Consider the following 21,431-nt stretch of genomic DNA (forward strand, 5'->3'; position numbering starts at 1 on the left):
AAGCTAAGTGAACCTTGTCTTGAGCACTGCTAACTGTTGGAGGCTGCACTTCACCAACATGCCTGATTAATTGGTTTCCTGCTATGTTTATTGTTTGCAGCAAAATTATATTAATATAGGAGTGGAAACAGCAAGAACAGTACTATAAGAGTGCCTGGCTGCGAGAACAGAAAAAATAACTCAAGCACTTGTGATCACTGATTATTACATTTTCAGTGCTGCTGAAGAGAATTTTTTTGAAGTATGTTTACAATCATCTCCAAGTTCTATAAATATTGCTTTGTTATTGACTTTGTGCCATGAATCCAGTACCAAGGAAAATACTCACCCTTCCCACTGCCAGTGGCAAATCAATGCTCTGGCTTTGCTTGGCCTTTGTGCAGTTTTAGAATTTGTAGGAATGGGAGTTCAATGGTTTAAAAATAATGAGAAGAGTGTGAAGAAAACAACTTCTGCCAGAATGAAAGAATGGTACAAGTTTTAAGTGCTAGGCTGTATTTACATAAAAGCACAGTGATAACACAGCTGGCAGCACTGCAGTTGTTTGAAAGGTGCCACTTGTAAGGAGAAAGCCTTGTTAAAAATGGCCAGGCAGGAAAAAAAGATCTTTACCTGTTCATTATATTAACAGAAATTGAAAAGCTCAGTTAATATTACTTTTAAAGGAAGAATACAAAATCTAAAATACAACATTTCTATAAACAGAGGGAAGGAATTTCCCCTCAACCAATGGAATGCCATAAAATCCCCTTGGATGGGGACTGATAATATTCCAAACAGCTCCACAGGGGTGAGCACTGTTGGCAGGGCTGAACACCAGCATTACAGGAGCTCAGGGGTTTGAATGGGGCATTCCTATGGACCCCTTTACAGTTACCTTCTTTTACCCTAAATTCTGAACCCTGACACATCACATTTGCATTCTGACACAGTTACAGATCAAATACGTTGAAAATGCTACAAATTAGAGAAGTCATGAATAGTCAAAGTCTTTAAAACCATTAATTCCATTCAACTCCTTATAGAATTGAATAGGGATGAAACTATTAAAAAGTTCCAATTCCTTCTCCAGTTTTGTAATTTGATCTGAAAAGTAACATTTCTTCTGCAATGACAGGACTTCACTGGAGATGCAAAGGGCAATTATTAGAATTACTGAGTTCTGGTGATAAAAATTGATGTATCTTTTGCTCATAGGTGGCTTGTCAGACTTCAAGGCACACAGCCCATGGAATTAGGGAATTCTATCTTTTTGCAGTAACCAGCAAAGTTTCTCTGAAAGAGCTTAGGCCAGTGGTTGTGACCAAGGTGATGGGAAGGCAGGGCTTGGTGCCAACGGGCTCTTCTCCCATCTTATGGAAGCTGATGTAGAGGTGAGAGCAGCTGGAATAAGAACCATAAAGTGAATTTTAGGAGGAAGCTGGAGCTAAATGTTCTGTTATAATCTCGTTCATTACTTCATTAATAAAATCAAGCCCAGCAAAGAGGATGTGCTTATAATGCTGTGCTGAGTGTGAATTCATGAGTTACCTGAGAAAGACATTTCTTATTGCTACTGTGATTTGAGTTTTATTGACTGGCTTCTAAGGGCCGTATTTCCCTTGCCAGAGTGACTGTGCTGTTAGGACAGAATCCTGCCCCTGAGAATTTTCAGTCTCAGTGTAATATTAAACACAGCAAACAGGACAGAGGAGACACAAGGAAGGAGCTTACTGTGCTATTACTATCTTCACTCCAGATGGATGGAGTTCTCCAGGGATATCAACAGGGGTAAGTAGGATCTAAAGTAGAAAAATGTGCTTTACAGTGCCTGTGTCTTCCTCCCTTCCACCCTCTGGATTTCAAACATGCACTCAATTTTACATGCTACCTAGATATCAGAAACAAATGCTTCCAACTAGTTTAGTGCCAACAAAAGGCACACAGAGATGAGAGCAGAGCCAGAAAACTTTGGGCATGGCTTGCAGGCTATTTAATGCACGAAGCTGAGACTCAGCTGAGCTTGGAATAAATGTGAGAGGCAGTTCAAGGACAAAAAGGATGTGTGCAATGGCCTGTCTCCACAGTTAACCCTCTCCCTCCAGAAAAAGGAGTTCTGCCTGTTTGACTATTGCAGGAGATCTGCAGTGGACAGCAGGTTTCTCACTTAATGAAAATACAACCAAGTTGTATTCCAATTTGGAGACTTCGAGGTAGAGAGGGTTTTTTAATTTTTAAAGAATTTTTTTTCTCTTGGGAAGGTTTATGGAGGTCACTCTGAATTTCTCATTTTCTCCCCAGCAGCAGAGAGCAGCAGAGCAAAGCACAGTTAGTTTAAAGAAGAGTTGTGGTGAAGTTGGGATGTTAATGTTCATCTGATGCTAAGCTTTTTACCATTTACCTTAATCGTTCCTCTAAATATTAAGTTGAGTTTCCTAGGAATTTTCACAATTTTCTGCCTTGGCATAGAGCTATGTCACCACATACATCACATTGTGAAGGAGAAAGAAAACAAAGATCATCCTCAGTCACTCATCCCTCCTTGCACTCGACTACACTGGATCCATCAACCAATATTTAAGCCATAGCAAAACCAACCAGAGGCGTAAGGAAATGGCACAAGTGCCCTTTGAGATAGAATTAGATTCTAGTGAGTGTTTTTTTCTAGTTGCAGTATCTGTTCTGATCAACACTGTTGCCTCTTACACTGCTGGATAAAGTTCTACCACACTCTCACAAGAATCCTCTTTTCCCAAACACTCTTCACACCCCTGCCCAGTCCATGAATCCCCCTCGTTCATCTCTTTAACATGTATCTTGTCTACTTTTTGTTACATCTATTGGCATTTGGTTCACAATTGCATGTTTCCCAAAAGATTTCCTGTTTCTCTGGCAATACATCTTAATCACTGGGGGCTCTGCCTTTGACCTCGCTCCTGTCTATTACAAAAGTTTGTCATGCAATAGCAGTGTCCTGGGTCTTCTATCACACTCTTACAATCACCTTCCATTGTGTTTTTGTAGGTGATTCACTCCTGTCATCTTGAAATGTTATTTTAACCTTCAGTCAGTAACTAGAAAAGGAAACAAGTTAAAAGAGCAGAAATGGCTCAGCTGCCTCAATCCCAGCAAATTGGCTCAGCTTCATAATTTAACTTTATGCAATTATATTAAAATTAAGGTTTCCAATCATCGCTTTTAAAGAAGAATATCACAAAATATTACTAGGAGTTAATAAAATATATTAAATTTCAACAACCGCCAGTGAAAATCAAATTGAGTTAAGCAATTGGTGTACTCTAAAATGAGGGAGTAATATAAGGAACAAAACCACTACATGGTTGTATAAGTGGTTTGTCATATTCCCCTGTGGGTCATGTCACGGGGCTTGTACTAAAGACAGATGAACCTCTGAACTCTGGGGAACCTGAGTCAACTCTTTAAATCTGGCTCCTCACTAATTGCAACACAGCCATAGCAAGGAAAAAAAGTCACAGCAGACAGGTATGAGATTTCATAGAAGAATACAAGAAAAACATCATTCTGTGAGAACAAAAAAATAGCAGTCTGTGACTGGACTGAGTGACTAAGAGAAACAGAGGGAAGCTGCTGACAGATCAGACTGATATTTCCAGGATCCACAGCCCAGTTTGATGGCAGATGGGAAAGTGGAAAGTTAATGACAGACAAGATGGATGTAGCTCTTGGTTGGCTAGCTGCTGTTTACATCATGTGAGAGACTGAAGTTGCCAGCCAAGGATAAGCAGGAAAAAATACTTGATAAGGGAAAAAAAAACAAAACAAAACACTCAATACATGAGAAAATTACTTTCATAGATTTCTGTGATTGCTCTCCACTCATTCAAAGTGGATAATCTGAGTTTTTCCCTTGAAGAGCATTTTGTCAGTGGTCTAACACAACTCCCCGTTCCTCTCCCTATAAAACATTGCTCCTGGTGATCATTGTAATCAACCAAGCAACAGGAAAATGAATGGCATAAGCCTTCTAAGTAGTCCAGGATGGGCAATTGCTGACTGATATAAACCCATCTTGTGTCCTCAGGAGTCCCACTAAAGAATATGCAAACTATGCACGATGTTAAGAATTAAAACTTGCCTTTTTTTTTCTTTTTTTTTTTTTTTAAGATTGTTGAATTCCGTTGTTTTCAAACAGTTGTGCAATTTCCTGGCATTTCTTTAACACTTGCTTTCTGAAATGACCCAATGGGGCAAGTTTAATGTGCCCCATGCTGATAGACACAGCACTGTCTGACATGCTCTGACTTGCTAACATCCAGGTCTCTGGAAAAGCAGTAGTAACGTGATGCAGAACATATTTCTGAGCTGCTTTCAAAAGGCATTTTGGTCACTGCACTGTAAGAACATCCTTTTAAGAGAGTGCAACATTACAGCTCAGGGCAAGCCCTTTGAGGTGTTTTGTTAGAGAAAAGCATTACCTGGCTGTTGCCTAAAATAGCTCAGAGACATGTGGAAAGGGAAAGGCATCCTGGTAAGCAGCAGTATTGCTCTAGGGCACAAGGAAGATGGGAAGCCTTGAATATCACAATGACACTTCCAAATACTTCTTCATAAAACATTATTGCTGAGCTTTGGACAGGAACAAAGCAGGTCAAGGTTTGCAGCAGGTTTCTACAGTCAGCACCTAATTCAGAAACGAGTTCAAACATTAATTAGAAAATATTGGTGCAGAAAATATGAAAACTATTTGTTATACATTTGTGGAAAAAACGTGCCTGACACAAAGAATTCAGGACAGCATGTTTTGTTTCCCTTCCTCCCCTGATTGTCCAAATTAGTATGTGGTTGTGCTCTTAGGCTTTACTTAGTTACTATAGAAAATAAGAAAGAAATCTGCTCTGAATATACTTTTCCAAATATTCTTAGTTGTATTTTTTTAAAATATTCAAATACAAAGTGGTTTGTAGAGACTGTGCACGTTGTCTCTTGTGTTCCTGCATCCATTCAATGCCCTGAAATGGGAATTTTGCAGAGAAGTAGTTTTATGTATAATAAATACCAAATTCTCTAACACAGGCTGTCTACACAATGCTGACAGATCATGAATGTGAAATAGCACTCAAGAGATCACTCAGAAATCAATAAACTCAATCAGCTAGAATCCTAGCACTGTCTACAACGATAATATGGGGAAAGTGATGAACACTGCAAGGTTATTTGATGATTTTAAAGTGAAAACAGAAAAAATCCCCTAAATGTTTTCCTTAGGCTAAGGAGTGGAGTGGAACAAAAACAACAAACAAAAACCCACAAACAAAAACCTAAAATCAACAACTCAATCTAAATTATGTGCCCCTTGGAAGCGTGGAAAGACAGAAGATGGGACTTCTCATCACAGACTGGCTGAAATGCTCTCTCACTGTCAGTGGCCAGTCCCAAGTGGTTCAGGAAAAGATAAACTGACATAAGGAAGATTTTTTTTCTGCCTCAGACCATTTATAACCTTCTAAGCGAGGATGGAACAATGAAAATGAGATTCAGATCTGCCAGTTTCAGTCAGTTGGATTTGCCTTATAGAAAAATAAACAGACTCAGGCATTTTACCCAAGGTACCAATGTTTGAGAAAACAGAGATGAAATCTGTGGGTTGATGGTATGGGCTAATTTTAGCAAACTACAATGACTCAAAACGTACAAGTAGGATTTGTTAATAAAAATACTGAGCTTCCTTTGAATCACTAATCACCATCACACTAATTTCGACAGGAGCAGCGTCTGACCAAAACTATCCTAAAGAATTCCCAAAACCATTACCTCTTCTGTACAGAATGACTGAGCAATATCAACAAAAGTTATAATGTCCCAAAAGAAACTCCCTCAGACCATGTTTCTGCCAGGTGTTCTGAGGGATCGTGCCACAGTCCAGGTAGGAACTTGGGATCTCTGTATTTCAAAAGGATTACCAGAAGCAGAACTGAGCAGGCAGGAATGGTTGAGGTGAGTCAGTGGCACTCCAGGCACCCAAAGATACAGTACAAGAGAGGGATTGAGGCAGCTGACAACTGCTCCTAGGAGGGATGACAGGCAAGAGACAAATCTGTCCCCTTGGACCTTCAGGAACACCAGGGCTGTCGATTTATGGCGAGGGATTTGAAGGACTGCTCAAAGCACATCTTCATGCCACATGCATCAGCCTGGCTGTCCACGATTCCACTTCATTCAGCCCTTTCAAATACATTTTTACATCAGCTTTGGGCCCTCCATCAGGACATTAACCAAGCATCACATGACACCTCTCAGTGCCTCCCTCTCCATTTTACATAAAAATGAGCAGCAGCAAAGGAATAAGGAATTTGCTACTACGGAAAACCTGAAAGAATAGAGGCTTGAATGCAGCCTCACCAGTTTCCCAAAAGTGCCACCCACTCTCCACCCCTGCTCTTTTCCATCATCACACACTGCTATATATAAGGTTTTCCCCAATGTTGGTTACTTAAAGACAGCCACATCAGTTACCAAATGAATAATTTTATAGAATAAGTCAATAAGGAGCTTCTTAAGCTGGTAAAGTTACCAAGTGTCTCAGTTTCAATTCTGAATGCTTTCAGTTCCATATGTTCTTAATAACTGCATTTCCACACCAGCTGATATTTGGCTGCTGCAATTCATTTGCAAACATGATTAAAAATTCAGTCAGGATTAATCTTTATTTTTCACTCAACTACCTTCAAACAAAATCACCTACAGCAATGTGTATCATAATCAACCCACGCTAAAAAACTTAGAAATGGGGAAAAAAACATGAGTAAAAGGCAGGGTTATTAAAATTTGAATTATTTCTTTCCTATAAAGTTTTAAGATAGTGCTCTTTAACTTTGGATATGGCAATTCCTCTACATCTGCTCCACCTGATGTGAATAAATCACTGACAGTGATTTGACAGCCCTTTAGAAACAGCACAAGAAATACATAAATAAGATGTTACAGAATAATAGCAAGCCTCCACACCACAGACATGAAAGAGAATTTGCTTGCAATCTCTATTGTAGAGACTTGACTGCATTTGAAATTACTTCAGAAAAATATTGGGACAGCCAAGTTACACAGAGGAATACAAATACCCTGAGGGTAGAAGAAGATCCACCAGCACACAGAGCAGTGCTGTGCTGCTGTGCCTCTGAGTGCAGCCTTGCTCCAGGGAGCCCCTGCTGAGCAGGTCTGACAGGAATGCACCGGGTCAGGAACAACACCAGTGCTCTCTTGTGATACATGGAAGCCCTCAGAGCAGTTATAAAAGGCTGTGGTTTGCATTATGAACTAGTTTTGCATTGTGAGTTGCCTTATCACGCCGAAGTGGGGACTGAACTCCTCTCAATATCCACCTCACCTATCACCAATTGCTTCTTGGGCAAACCACAGCCCAAAAGAAAGCAATGGGGGAGTGGGGATCTCCTTTGCTCCATACAGGTGGTTGGTAGAAAGCATCAGGAGCAGTGCTGTTGGATTGCTCTTGTTGATTCCTATGGATTAGGTGTGTAAATACTGCACTGCAGCATTTGTGTGGTCTGAGCACTGATGGAACAGGCACAGAAATCATGCCATGCTGTTGATACTGGGTGGTGGCTCTGGCCTGAGAAATGCTCTGAGAATCCCAGATGAAATAAAATACTTTGGAAGGATGCTTACTGTTCTGATGATTGTATTTCTTTTTTTAGCATGGCATACCCAGATATATAGAAAAGGCAAAGGTGAAGATGCAGGGTTTCATTCTCTCCAGTTTGGGAGCTTCTCTGGGTTCAGGAAAGTTTATTTACTTGGTTCTTAAGGCCACTCCTAGTCCTGACCAAGATTTCAGTTGCTTCCAATCAGTTCTGATTTACATCACCACTCTTTGACCCTACAACAGTAGGGAGAAACCCCCAAAAACATGTTTCCAATTGTGGGAGTGACAGGGAATCAAACCTTTCTGGAGTTTTTCTCTTCTGTTTCCAGGGGCATGCAGGCTGACTGAAGGGGTAAGTGGCTCAAATAAAATGACAGTGAAAATGAGAAGGCACAAGCCCATTCACTGCAGGCAGAATCAGAGGTGCTGTTCCAAAACAGAATACAATCAATGAGACTGCTCAGTAACACGCTAACAAGAGTTGACTTGAAGCTACAGAACTAAACACTTTCTTCCTAAAGCTATCTGAAGAGGATGAGGGTGCCCATCTAAATATGAGAGAGTGAAGAGTGTCCACAGAACCTCAGTGGAGGGTGGAAAAACACAGCGATGGAAAACGTGCTGTTCAGAGCCTGAAAACCCCTCTGTGAGCTCAGGGCAAGATCAGAGCTTGGCCCTGACTTCAGCACAGCTCAGGTCACCTGGCAGAACAGATGGGAAATCCGTGGAGCAGGAATGTCCCACGGCTGGGGGACTTGCTACCTGTGCAGTAACATCACAAGGTCCTTCCCAGCAGAGGAACTGTTGTCCTGAGTATTTATGATGAGACAAAGAAAGACACACACACACATTTTGTTCTGCTCTGAACTGGCTTCCAGGTGAGCCCTCCTGGCCAGATCCCACCCCCTCACAGCTGCCCCACTGCATGAAGATGGCTTTTTGCTTTCAATCTCTCAGAATTATAATGAATCTGGATTTGACAATTCCGTACTTTTCTTCCTATCCCCTAACAGCAAACTCAAATGCTGATGAACACATAATATGCAGGGAACCAACATGCAAAGTGACAGCTATTCCAGTAATGTCTGTAGCCCAGTAACACTTGGAAGGCACTTAGACAGCAGCACAGGATGACCTCTGCTAAGAAGGTGGACTGGGAAAATATGTTTCTTTTCTTTAGGATATGAACTGAGCATAATGTTATTTCAGAAGTGATAAAGATCAGAGAGGTGTAGCATCAGGAAGATGAAATCTGACTCACTGACTTATTCAGGCTGGAATCTCCTATTGATTCCCTCTTTCATCACAGACAGCCCATCTGTGTTCAATTGAGTTTGGGTCAAAGCATCTGCAAGTATTTCATTATTTAGACAAGTTAACCTACTTAAACAAAAACATTATCAGCTACTGCAGGATGATTTGAAATGACATAAATCCTCCCAACACTAAACAAACAATGACAAAAAGCAGATACTGATGGTAATAAGTGTGCAGCATCAAAAGGCTTCCAACAGCAACCACCATTTACTTATAAATTATTTGTTCCACCATCTACTAATGTGTAGAGGAACATATTCAGAAATTGTCGCCTTGGGAGCTTGAAAACTACTGTGTTTTCCAGTCTGCAAGCCTCAGAGTTCTGCAGCTGAGGAACAGATAATGAATTCGAGTTTGTCAGTGATGGCCCAGTTTTCATGAGTTGTCTCACACAGACCCTTCAGAGGAAGTCATGCACCCCCACTGGGACCTGCAGAGCAAAGGTGGAAACCCATGAACTTAGTGGGTTTGACTAAATTTGAGAAGGAAAAGGAATTTCTATTTCCAGGGGAAAAAAATAATTTCCGAGTTTGGTTTATAGACCTTCTCCAAAGGAGAGCACAAGAAAAATTTCGGGGTTTTTTTGAAGGGAGAAGTTTTCCAAAATTTTTTTCAGTTAAATCAGAATATTTTATGTCAATTTTGACTTTTTTTTTTTTTACAGAATACTCTTCCATTGAAAGGTCATTTTAAAATGAAAATTTCTAATGCTGTTTTCCAATATATCTAAAACACTCCCTTTGATCTAGTCAGCAAATCTGAGCAATCACAACAAAATAAAGTAAAATAAAAAAATTAAATAGGCTCTGGAAAAAGGTAAGGTCTGACAGATGCTAGGAAAAAAGTCTTTAATAAGCTCCATCTCTGATCTACTGGGCAAAAATGATCTTTTCACAGCCAACTAAGCCAGCAACTGTAGAGAGGATGAATTTGTAGAAATTTGAAAGCTTCCAAAAAGAACTGAAGCAGAACACCTAGAAAATGTACATAAATCCTACTTAAGAACCCCATTTTGGAATCACAGAGCAAATATACACGGACAAGATACTGAGATTTGGGGTTTTGTGAAGAAACGGGCATTCAGATAGAAACCAGTTAAGGTTTGCAGAGTGGAGATAAAAGTTTTGTCATTATTGAACCTCAAATATAAAATGCAGAAAGTGATAATGGCTTACTTTAATGTAATAAAGAGCATAAGGTTCCTACTAATTGAGTAAGAAGAGCAATTAACCTTGTGGTGCATCAATACGTCAGGTCTGAAATATTTGTAAATTAGGTAATTAGGATGTTTTCGGTTTCCTACACCAGTCAAGTAAGCCTGGGTTTCCCAGGAGTCTTGCAAAGCCAATGTATAATCTCGAGGAATTTTTTAAGTTCAGTATTATGTAAGTATGAGGCACATATTATGTTGGCCAGTAAAATAACACACACAACAAACTAGTCCAGTTTACAAATGCACACTGATGGTTTAAAGACAAACCCCATTCTGTGTGAGTGCTGTTTGCTCAGAACAAAAGCTGATCTGCATCTCTCTTTTGCATCTACCAGGTTACAGAGGCAGGGGATGATCTGGATTTGCAGAGATTTTCTTGTTAAAAGTGTATTATATGCTATATGTTAAAAGTGTATAAATAATACTATTTTGTTTTCTGATATACACTATAATAAAAAGTGTATATCAGTCTATCTATCCAGTAGAAGGGAAAATCTAAATACAGAGAACCTATTTAACGAGCCCAGTTATAACTTTACCTCATTCTACCTGGGAAAAATGGGCAGGTACAAACAAATTCAAACCTCTCCCTCTAAGAGATCATTGTCCCATTGTCCTGCAAAGCCAGCTGTGGTCCAGCAGCCACAGAGTTACCTGGCATCCTCTCTGCCACACCACCCTTTGCGTGGCAAATAGGAAGGATCAGGAGGAAAAACTGCACCGATATTTTCTGATAGTTTAAGAGGACTTTGCACAAGTTATGTGCCTCAGAATAGCTCAGTGGGCACAAGAAAATGATTTAAAGGCCATGGATTTAAAGGCCACAGGGGAACGGTTTTATCTGAATACCAGTCTTGATACCTCACTTAAATATAATCACTTAGTGCTTGACTCTGATAGCTAAGGTGACTTTTTTCCTCCCTTATTCAACACAATGAAAAGGTCCCTTGGGTATTTTTATATTCCCAGGTGCCTTCATTAATTGGGTAATTCACGTGCTATTGTTTCTCCAGTACCATTGCTGGCACTTATGGTTATGCAAAAGCATTTAAAAACTGTTTGCAGGGACTAGTTCTGCAAGTTGCTGTGAACAACCCACACAAAGCCAGGGGAAGGAAAGAACTTCACCACTTGGGATTTTGTGGAGATTACAACACAGAAGGATAAACAGGGAATAAGAGAATTCTTTTAATGTTGTGCAAAATGATTTGCAGTCCCTGTCCAGCTCTCGGCATAGTGACCTTGTGTTGTCCAAGTTAATGGGTCTTTGGAAAAAATCATGAAAATTAATAAGCCAGTGTATTGTTCAGGTCATGAGCTTGGTCAATATATGTCCTTTTCTGTGATATATATATGCAGGTGTTGGTACATGATTGATTCTTGCTTATCATCATCGACTGGAAATCAGTCCTTCCACTTCACAGCATATTCTCCTTGAGGTGTAATGCACATGAATCACCCCAACAGTTACCTGTGGCCATTAGTGTGAGGGATGAAAGGGCTGGGAAAACTGAGGACCCAGGGAAGAGTAAACAGGAACACCAGTGTGGGCAGGGATTTGAACGAGAAATATTGACTGCAGGGGACTTCTTCAAACACTAACAGGGGTATGATGGTGGCCTGCAGCAGACAACCCCGTCTCATCCTTTGTTATATAAATATGAATCAGCAAGTGCTCCACATTTGCTACCAACTGGCAGCCACTCTTGCCTGCTGTTTTGTTCAGCCTGCTCTGCCTAGTGGAAATCAAGCATTTCTATAACATTTCAAAAATGTGAATCTTCTCTGCAGGTTTCAATAACACCAGCTAGTTCAAACAGCACATTTGTAAATATTTCAACTCTTCTTATCCAGTGAAGAATGGGAAATTAAATAATTTCTCCTCATGCCCTTTCACTGCTTAAATTTGATCAGCCTCTTGGACTTGTGCTAAATGAGTGCAACTTTGTTTCTTCCTTTTGCTTTCCATTTAATTATTTAAAGCCCACTTCAATAGAATCAGTTCCCCATCTGCTAAGGGAAAGGCCAAGCAAACAGTACATCCTCCTTAATAAGCAAATCCTCATGGCAGCTTAGGGTACAAATTCAGCCACAGACATACCCATTGAGCAAACAGAAATTCAGGGGTATTTTTGAAGTTTCCACGCTTCAATTCCAGTACAGTCTGAGTATTTTAAATATGTGGGGTGTTTGTAGCTTCTCTTTTTTTCTGGTAATCTTCCATCAGCATCTCCCTGCTTAGAAGCCCACGTGATACTGCGCTGCTTCCCCACATCCAGATATTCCCTTGGATCAGGGGATTGGGCAGCCTCAGCCACACAGCAATGATGGAACACCTCCATGTGCCCCGTGAGCAGCTCTGGTTGCTGCAGCAAAGCCACACAGCTCCTCTTCCTGCACCAAACAGGCAGCAGGAGCCCAGCTGGGCTGTTGGCTCCCACCACGCCAGACCAGAGGGGAGCCCACGCCCCTGCTCCCAGACTCTGGCACTCCAGGAAAGGAGTTTTGGTACAGGCACCTGCACCCAGCCTTGCACTTCAGCACTGGGGACCCCAGGAGGAAGACACCCCACTGGGACTGCTGAAGTCAGATTAAGCTGGTGAGCTAATGCTGAGAGGGAACCGCTCAACCCCGCTGGGCTGGAGCTGCTCCCCGCAGGAGCCGGGCACTGTTCCCGTGCCACGCTCGGCAGCGCGTCCTTCATCATCTTATCTGTGTCCAGATTTTCTCCAGCAGCCCCCAGATCTGAATGTTAAAAAAATATCAGATCATTGCTTTCCTGACAAATGGAACAGCAGATAACTTTCTAAATATAGAAGAGACATTGGTGTAGTACAGACCATCCTGCTACATATGCCTTAAAAAATTTCCATGGTGCAGAGATGATGTGCAGGGAAAATTATGACCAGCACTGTGCTGAATTTGTTGGACCAGTATTCTTTGCACAGTCAACTGAGGGAATTGACAAAATATTAGCTCACCAGCACCAACCCCCAGCAGATCCTTTGAATCCCAGAAAATACCATGAGATTGGGCAACCGGTTTCCCAGTTTTTGAACTGGCAGTGCTCCTGAAGCAGGATGAAAGAAGAGAAAAATAGGTTTAGTTCAGAGAAGTTTCTCAGAGAGAATGGACAAAAAAGGAAATGTCACTGCCATGAGCTGGCAGAGTACATTTAACACAGTGGCTAATCCCAGGGGTCAGGGAAGTGTGCTGTTCTACCAGAAAGCCTATTAGCAGAAAGGAGACATCCCCTCAATCTATCCACAGAGAGGGTTAATGGGGTCCCTTAATTAGGTACAATGGAGAGGGGATTTTGGAATTTTATATTTTAGCTCTGCAGTCAGACAAGACCTCAGCACCCCCAGGGCATTGTCTTTAACAAGATACAGCAATGTGAATAAATCTGCAACTACAGAATCTAACAGGGAGAAACCAGATCCAGCCGGTTTGGAAACCACTGTCACAGAGACCATTTACAATCTGCAACCCGAGTTTTGCCAGACTTAATCTTCTTCACATCACTGTCAGCAGTGAATTTTACTTATTGGGCTCCATACACCTCAGCCTGGCACCAGCTCTGCATCCAGGTGCCAGCAGGAAACTGCTGGATGAGGAAAACCTTCCACTGGAGGGAGTTTGATGGCTGAGAGAGGGAAGCCATCCCACTCTCCTGGCCAGAGGACTCACGCTGCAGCTGAACTGAACAGAGAGATGTGAATACTTGGATACTTTAATGAATCAAAGCCAAGCTCTCGTACCGTGGGATCTGCAACCTTCCACAGGACAAAGGGACAAGAGCTCACTGTCATAAACCTCCTGTTTCATCTTTCAGTGCCTCACCTCCCATTAGGGATGACAAAACTCTTATTCACGTTTTCAGAACACTGGTTTGAAAGAGTGTTTTCAGCAGTTCAGAGCACGTTCTCTGCTGTCCTAAAAAGCACTGGAGTTTCTAATCGCCTTTGACCCAGATCCTACCTGGATGTTTCTCAACCCACTTTCAAAAGAGTGAGATCAAAGAGGGGTCAGCACCTCTGAAAATTAGGGTGAATTCTTAACTGTTGCCTTGATCAGAGCTCAGGCCTCATCCTGCTTCTGAGGGAGGTAGATGGAGACACTCTCTTTTATAATATGAAGGCAAAAGGACTTCCTTTTGACCAAACTACTCAACAAATAAAACAAAGGAAGGGCAAAGTATGATGTAGAAAAAAAACCTGTCACTTTACAACAGTTTTTGGAAGCAGATTCAAAGCCTTTATTCCTGAGAAGAGGCTAGGAGCCTCTAAGCAAGAAAATGATGCTATGAGGTGTTGAGGAACCAGGTCTTAATCCTTCCATGTTCTTACTGGGGTAGGTCAGGAAGAATCCCAAACATGGTAAACCTTAAAAACTAAAACCAGCCAGGTTTCCTACAACTTCTGGGTGTCAGGCAGCTCTGTCTCCTGACTGTGCAGCCCTATCCTTGAGCTCACGTGCTGCAGCACTAATCTCAAGGAGGAAAAAAAGAGGTTAAAATAACTAATAACTATCTCCTCTGTTAGCATAAAGATGCACATCAAAGCATGTGTTGTTCTGCATGTTAATCACTTCAAGAGCCTTTCTTTAAAAAGGGAACTAATGAAAAGAGTCTCAACATTTCATACTTGGCTCACATGAGAAAATGAACGAAAAGGGCAAACTAAATGAAGCTTTTCTGTCCTCTGGCATCGATGCAGCAGGAGCAATACTAAAGAAGGTAATGCATTTCCAAGGTGCAGGGAGAGGAAGAAACTAGAATTTCAAAGCAGCTTAATAGCAAGGCTGTAATGAGAAGGTGAACATAGAGATGTTCACCTTCTCCAGACTTGCATCTGAAGGTTGGTTCTAAGAGGGGAAGATAAGTACAGGGAAGTGTTTGTTCCAGAGAGGGTGAAACACCCCACAAAGTTTTAAAATAGCAACTTTTTTTTATTGATCATCCTGGTTACATATCCCAATGCAGTCTAACTACAATTGTAAAATTAATTGTGGATCCACAAACCACAGATTTCCAGTGTCCTGCATTTATTGCAAATAATTGAAATCTTAGCTGGCCTATGGAGTCTTTCATTAGATAATTCAAATTCTAGAGAAGAGTTTGCATAACCTTCTTTGACTGCAAGTTGAATTTGCTTCTGCCTCATTTTGCATTATCCACTGAACAAAAAACTGAAAGCTTTACACTAATGGCATGTTAACAAGCATGTATTAGCTGTGGCATGAAATGCCTTTTCATTCTCCTTGTTAATGGGGGAAAAAACCCTCAAAGTTTGACCTAAAATACAACATCTAGTAATTCTGAGCAACCATGTTCTGCAATTAGAGTTGGAAAAGAAAAAAATACAAGTTATAATAAAATTCTATTATACCTATTATAAGGGGGGAAGGCATAATTCAACATTAGCTTTCATTAGTTAAAATGAATTTTCCCTTTATACATATATATAAAGGAATATATATTTTATATACCTCTTATTTTTTTAATTGAAGTTTAGTACAACTGTTGGTACAATAGAGAGGACAGAAGGTTTGGATGTTTCACAACAGACATCCCCCTGTTCCAAAATGAGGTTCAAAATTTTTTTTCCTGTTTCAGAAGAATATCACAGTGCATATGCACTTGCAGCCATTTCAAGTTTTGTACAGCAGTACAAGTGTGCACTGGCAATGCCCACTTTAATAATTCAAAATAGACCTCATATAAGCAAAAATCTGCAATCACATCCTGCTGGAAGATGAAGTTGTAAGTAGAGAAGAACAGAAAAAAATGTTTTGTATTAACTCATGTTCTGTTAATATCAGGAGCAACCTTGTGGAACAACAACAAAAACCAAGAGGTTTGTGATATAAACTCGATTTGTAAACAAACCTCATATCAACCTAGGCCTGCCTATTCTTTGCTCCCATTTGGGTTAACATTTCAACTTCTGCTTGAACTTCACGTTTCTTCCTACCAATGAACAGAGGAGGGAATGCAAAGTCAGCCTGACCACCAGACTGCCAGCACAGGAATAAAGATAAGTGAGTTCTCTAGTACTTTGTAGTGCTTAAATGATGATAAATGTTATGCCATAATACAGCATCTAGTTGAACGTAATTGCTTTGACTAAGTCTAGAAAGAAATTCATTTACTCCAAATCAAATTATGCTGAGGACTTTAGGGTAGGAATTTTTAACTATTGTTGAATTCAAATGCTTAAATACTGTAGTGCCTCTATTAGTCTGGAGGGAGAGTACACTAACATTTAGCATATTGAATGACTCAGCCTGTAACTCCTTTATTAAGAGCTTTCACCAAGGCAGCAGGAATTACCAGCCATCTGATACATGCAGCATTTACCTCAGAAACTACTGCAGTTACATGCACAGAACAACAAGTTTCTGCACAGCTCATCCCAACAGATTTGCAGGATACAAGATTTTTAGTAACTGAGTAAACTGTGTTTCATGAGCCACTCACAAAGAGGATAATTTTTCTGGCTGACTGCAGATTCAGAGAATTTCACAGACAGATTTCCTAGCAGGCCTATTGGTTAAAAATTCCTGTTACAGCTATCTGCCACAGATCCCTGTTCCTGAGGCAGTACATTACCTCAGTATGGGACCAGGGTTCACGTTTCTGGATACATGACAATGTCACCATGTGAGACCTCTCTTTTGTAGAAATCTGTTCCTACCTGACCTGCCAGTACCCTTAAATCTGTGATCAAGCAAGAGGCTGTCAGCAACAAGCCTTAAGTGGCTTGTTCTAATCTTGCCAGGAAGTTAGAAGCTTTACTGTCTTGTATTATTACTTATCAATTATTTGTATTTATTGCTTGAGTGGACAACTATTAACAGGAAGACATTTCCTTCGACCAACAACCAGAGTCTTGGTATTCTGAACCAAAAATGTGAAACTGTATTTCAAAGCCTTCATAAATAACAAGACAAAAAAAAATTCCCAACAAAAATCACAACCAAAAAAACTCCCCAAACACAATACCATCACCTCCTGGAGAACAGCTATGCAAAAATCCAAATGAAAGTCAGTAATTTATGTAGGAAATTTAATCCCCCGTAGGCCTCCATATTATATATATTATATATATTATATATATGCACACACACAGAGTACACATAAATTAGTCCCCTATTAGGAACTATTAACAGACTTCTAGAAGAAAAGAATCCAAAGGTCTGACACAAAAATAAATTCTTAGTAGTTTCCAAAAATGTCATACTCTAATGAGAAAAAACCACCCAACCCAACTTTGAAATGAGACGGCATCCACAAAGTTGTCTCTAAAGCATCAATAATGTGATAAAACACAAGCAGGGTATGGACAATGATTCTCTCTGCTCCTGTAAATGGATATCTGATAGCCTTGAGGGGTTTTCTAGTACAGTTCATCAATTCTTATCATATTTAATTCAGTTACTCTCGAGAGAACTGCAGGGAAAAGTGGTGATAGCTCAGCAGATAATCCCCCAAAGAAACCAGCATCTCTCTTGTGTTAATCACACAGCACAGCAACACTCCATGTTTAAGGAGAATATCCTGAGCTTTGGGCAAAGCCATCGTTCAGAGGAACACACACAAGAGGTGCAGAGATCTTGGGCTGTGCTCTGAGTTTTGGATTGTGAGGAGCTTATGGCATGGGGTGACAAGTTATTCTGATCCTGCTCTTCCAGGAGCCTGCAGCTGGCTGACAAATCCACAGTATACAGAGAGCATGTCTGAGATGACCTCAGACTGCTTCCCAGAAGATGATGACATGGATACCTCTGGAAGAATGAAAGCATGGTAGGGAGACGTCCACAGGACATATAACATTGCTGTCCTGATTCCCAGACACCTTCTGCCACATTATTTCCTTGCCAATGAAAGATTTAAAATTATTTATAGGTTTTAAAATATATATGATTATAAATTAGATTGTAAGGATCTAATTCTGATCCATATAGCAGGAAAAATACCCTGATACAACACAGATACAGATCAGAAGGAATAAAAAAAATACCCTAAATTTACAGGGGTTTTTTGTAAACCAGATCAACTTGAGCTTTTGTCCAGTTCTGACCAGCTTGGTTTAACTTTACTTTTGCTTCATCTCTAAGGAACCTGACTGCTTTCTCCTTATCTTGCAGGATGTCATGGTGGAGTCTGGTACAAGCATCAAGCACAAGTGAATTCAAACAGGGAGCTACAGTAAATGAAAAGCTCCTTGCAGTGATGGCTGAGCAGAGAAGCTGCCAGAACTTACACTGAAATCAAGAGGATCATAAAGTGAAATGAATTCTAGCAAGGTCAAAAAGCATCAGCAAACTTCAGAGGAGCTTCTGTGCTCCCAGTTGCTAGCATCCATTCCTTCATCCCTACTCCTTGATGTGCCCATCACCCTCGGACAGGCTGCTCCTGGCTCTGAGCCTGTTTGAAGTTTGCCTTTCACAAATACTAACATGGCAAAGGTGAGTAATAGGGCTGTTGTATTGGCTGTTGCACTGTACAAATGGGCTTTGAAAAACATTTATAGCTACTCTCTAGCCCCTAGCACCTCCTTCTTCTTCAATAACTCTCTGAAATATAACTCTGTTTTAATTAAGGTCTCAGCCTCTGCGTCTTGCTTTCATCATGTCTCAGCCTGGTATTTAAAACTAAATCCTGTTCTTGTCCTACAAAGATCCATAGGCCCTAAAGCAAAGTCTGCAATGATGAACAAAAAGTACTTAATACTGTATTTTCAATTAGATTAAAACTCAGAAAAACTTTCCAGAAGCATCAGTTAACAGTCTGTTCCTGTAAATGAATCTTTTAGACAGACACAAACTAAAAGCACGGCAGTTCCTTGAACTGGAAGAAGTTTATTCCTTACAAATTACAGTTCCACTGACTGTTACCCTTGCAGGAGTAAGCACTGTAATTCAAGGGATATAAATATTTACATTATTGGAAGAGCCTTAAGGTAGCCTGAACTCTTGCATTCGCTCGTGATGCTGCAATTCCTTTTCCAAGGGAATCCCTCTCCAGCCGAGATGCATCGTTGCAGTCCCAAGGTCAGAACCCTCCTGCTCAGTCCCTTGGCCAATGCTCAAACAACCGTGCTCTGGAAGCACTGCAAACACCAACACGGTGACAAACACAGCCCCGAGGGAAGCTGCTGCAGCCTGCCTGGAACACGAGCTCTCAGAATTCCCTGCCTCTGATCTGCGGGAAGTTCATCAAACCTGAAACGTTCCAAAGCGAACATCTGCCACCAGGGAGGATTTGCTGACAAATCTGTTTCCTCAGAAAGTTTCTGCACTAATCTTGGAGAGAGCATGTCAAAAATCCCGAATTCCACCCACTTTCTGTGTGAGCATTTACAAACATTCTCATTACTGTTTCAAAGAGCCGTCCCTTAATTGCTCCGAGTTTCAAATAGGAAGGTAAAAAAGGCGTGTTGCCACAGAGCTGTCTGATAGTTTTAACAGATGCTTCTTGCCTCCTTACGAAGTAATTGGCATAATGAGTGTGAGCTGGCATTGTGTTTTGTGGTCCACGTCAAGGAGATTACACTATATGTGAGCTTTTTCCCTCAGGATCTGCTTGTCTGCTGACTGACAGCCAAAAGAAGCATATTAAGGGTTTTTAAATTCCAAAAATTGTGTAACAAGCTTTGAAGATTGCAGAAAGATAACTTTTTTACTAACACTTTTTACTGCAGACTGACATTTATCGAAAGACTGTTTTTTTTCCTGGATGCATATTTCCCTTTGCTCTCTTGAGAACTTGCTACCTCAGAAAATGAACCAAAAGGGAAAATGACGCATATCTTTTGAAAATGGCAAGATAAAGTCATTAGAGATTAAAAGGTTATCCCTGAATATTTAAATATCTAAAGTTCATAAGTACTTCTACACAAGGTTGTGGGCAGGAACAGGACTCGATGCCTGAATGCTGGAAAACAACTGCAGTCCAGTGAGACTTGATTAAAATACATAGCAGTGGAATGCCCTTCAACTGCAGGTGAAAGGAGATCAGAAGTCAGCACAGACAGAGAAAAGTATTCAGAAAATACAAAATAATCAGCAGGTTGCTGATGAGACGGTAAAACAACTGGCTCCTGGGAAGAGGAGGGGGAGCAAAGACAGTGACCTTGTAAAATGGGCGAGGTTTAAAGCAACACCAACTGTCTAATAGAGTTGTCTTTGGTGATATATTACCTTCAGGCTGTGTTTGGACATAATTGAGATTCATGCAGCAAGAGGGGAGGGCTCCATTCTGCTGGAGGGATTTGATTTTCAGGGAGAGAATAATGTGAGTGAATCGCTCACTTGGGCAGGTGTAACCAACCTGCCATATCCCAGCAGGCAAGTGGGGGCTGCCGATTAATTGGGTCCATTAAACTTCATCTTGGAGCCCAGACTACTCAAACCTCAGAGAAATCTTATTAATCCCTGGCTTTTCTTATGGGCAAACAGGGAGCTTGCACCAAAAACTTTCAGTTCAACTTTAGGCCTTAGAAAGTGAGGACAGGACCAGCCACAGAGTTTTTCACTGATGCTCAGGTTGGAGAGCAAAAATGTTAAGCCTACTGTAACTGCAGAAAAGAGCTGATAGGCAACCATTGCTCCTTCTCATCTCCCAGTCCCCATGTACACCTCAGCAGCTGGGAATCCAATTAATTCTCACTTTACCCAGAAAAGAGAAAACTTTTTGCAGTTGGGAACGGTGGTGAAATATTTATGTCAGTCTGTAAACATTATTTCCACCAAAAAAAGTGAGAAGTACACGAACTTAATGGATGAATAGACTCAATAACCATGATGATGCATTTTTTTGATACCTGGGTAGCTGACCCAGTCCTGACTGTATTTGAATTTTTAATGTGCTAGTGATATTTAAGTCCTACAGAGACTTCTATAAATCTATTTAGAAGCATAATGAAACAAAATTCAAGTTTGAGTAGAGAATGCATTGATTTTCTATGTCAGAAATGAAGCAATTTAGTATTTCTTTTACTCAAGGTGTTACTGTTCTGTGCCAGCACTAATTAAATTCTAATGTGTTCTGAGCATAGAAATTATGTTGCCTCATAGTAAAGCAACTATATCAAATTGAGGGGTAGAGACATTAATGGCCTGATCAGCTGCATTAACAGAAACCAACAGTCCTTGTCATTGCACAAGTACATTTTTCATTAGAATTTACTTTTCTTGATGTTTTTTAAAAATAGGCTGCTAAACTGAGGGGATAGGAGGAGGAGTTATTGTTTTGCAACTCTAGGTGGTAGAATT

The sequence above is a fragment of the Manacus vitellinus genome, unplaced genomic scaffold, assembly GCF_001715985.3.
Source record: "Manacus vitellinus isolate BGI_N305 unplaced genomic scaffold, ASM171598v3 scaffold_31_pilon, whole genome shotgun sequence".
Classification (NCBI taxonomy): Eukaryota; Metazoa; Chordata; class Aves; order Passeriformes; family Pipridae; genus Manacus; species Manacus vitellinus.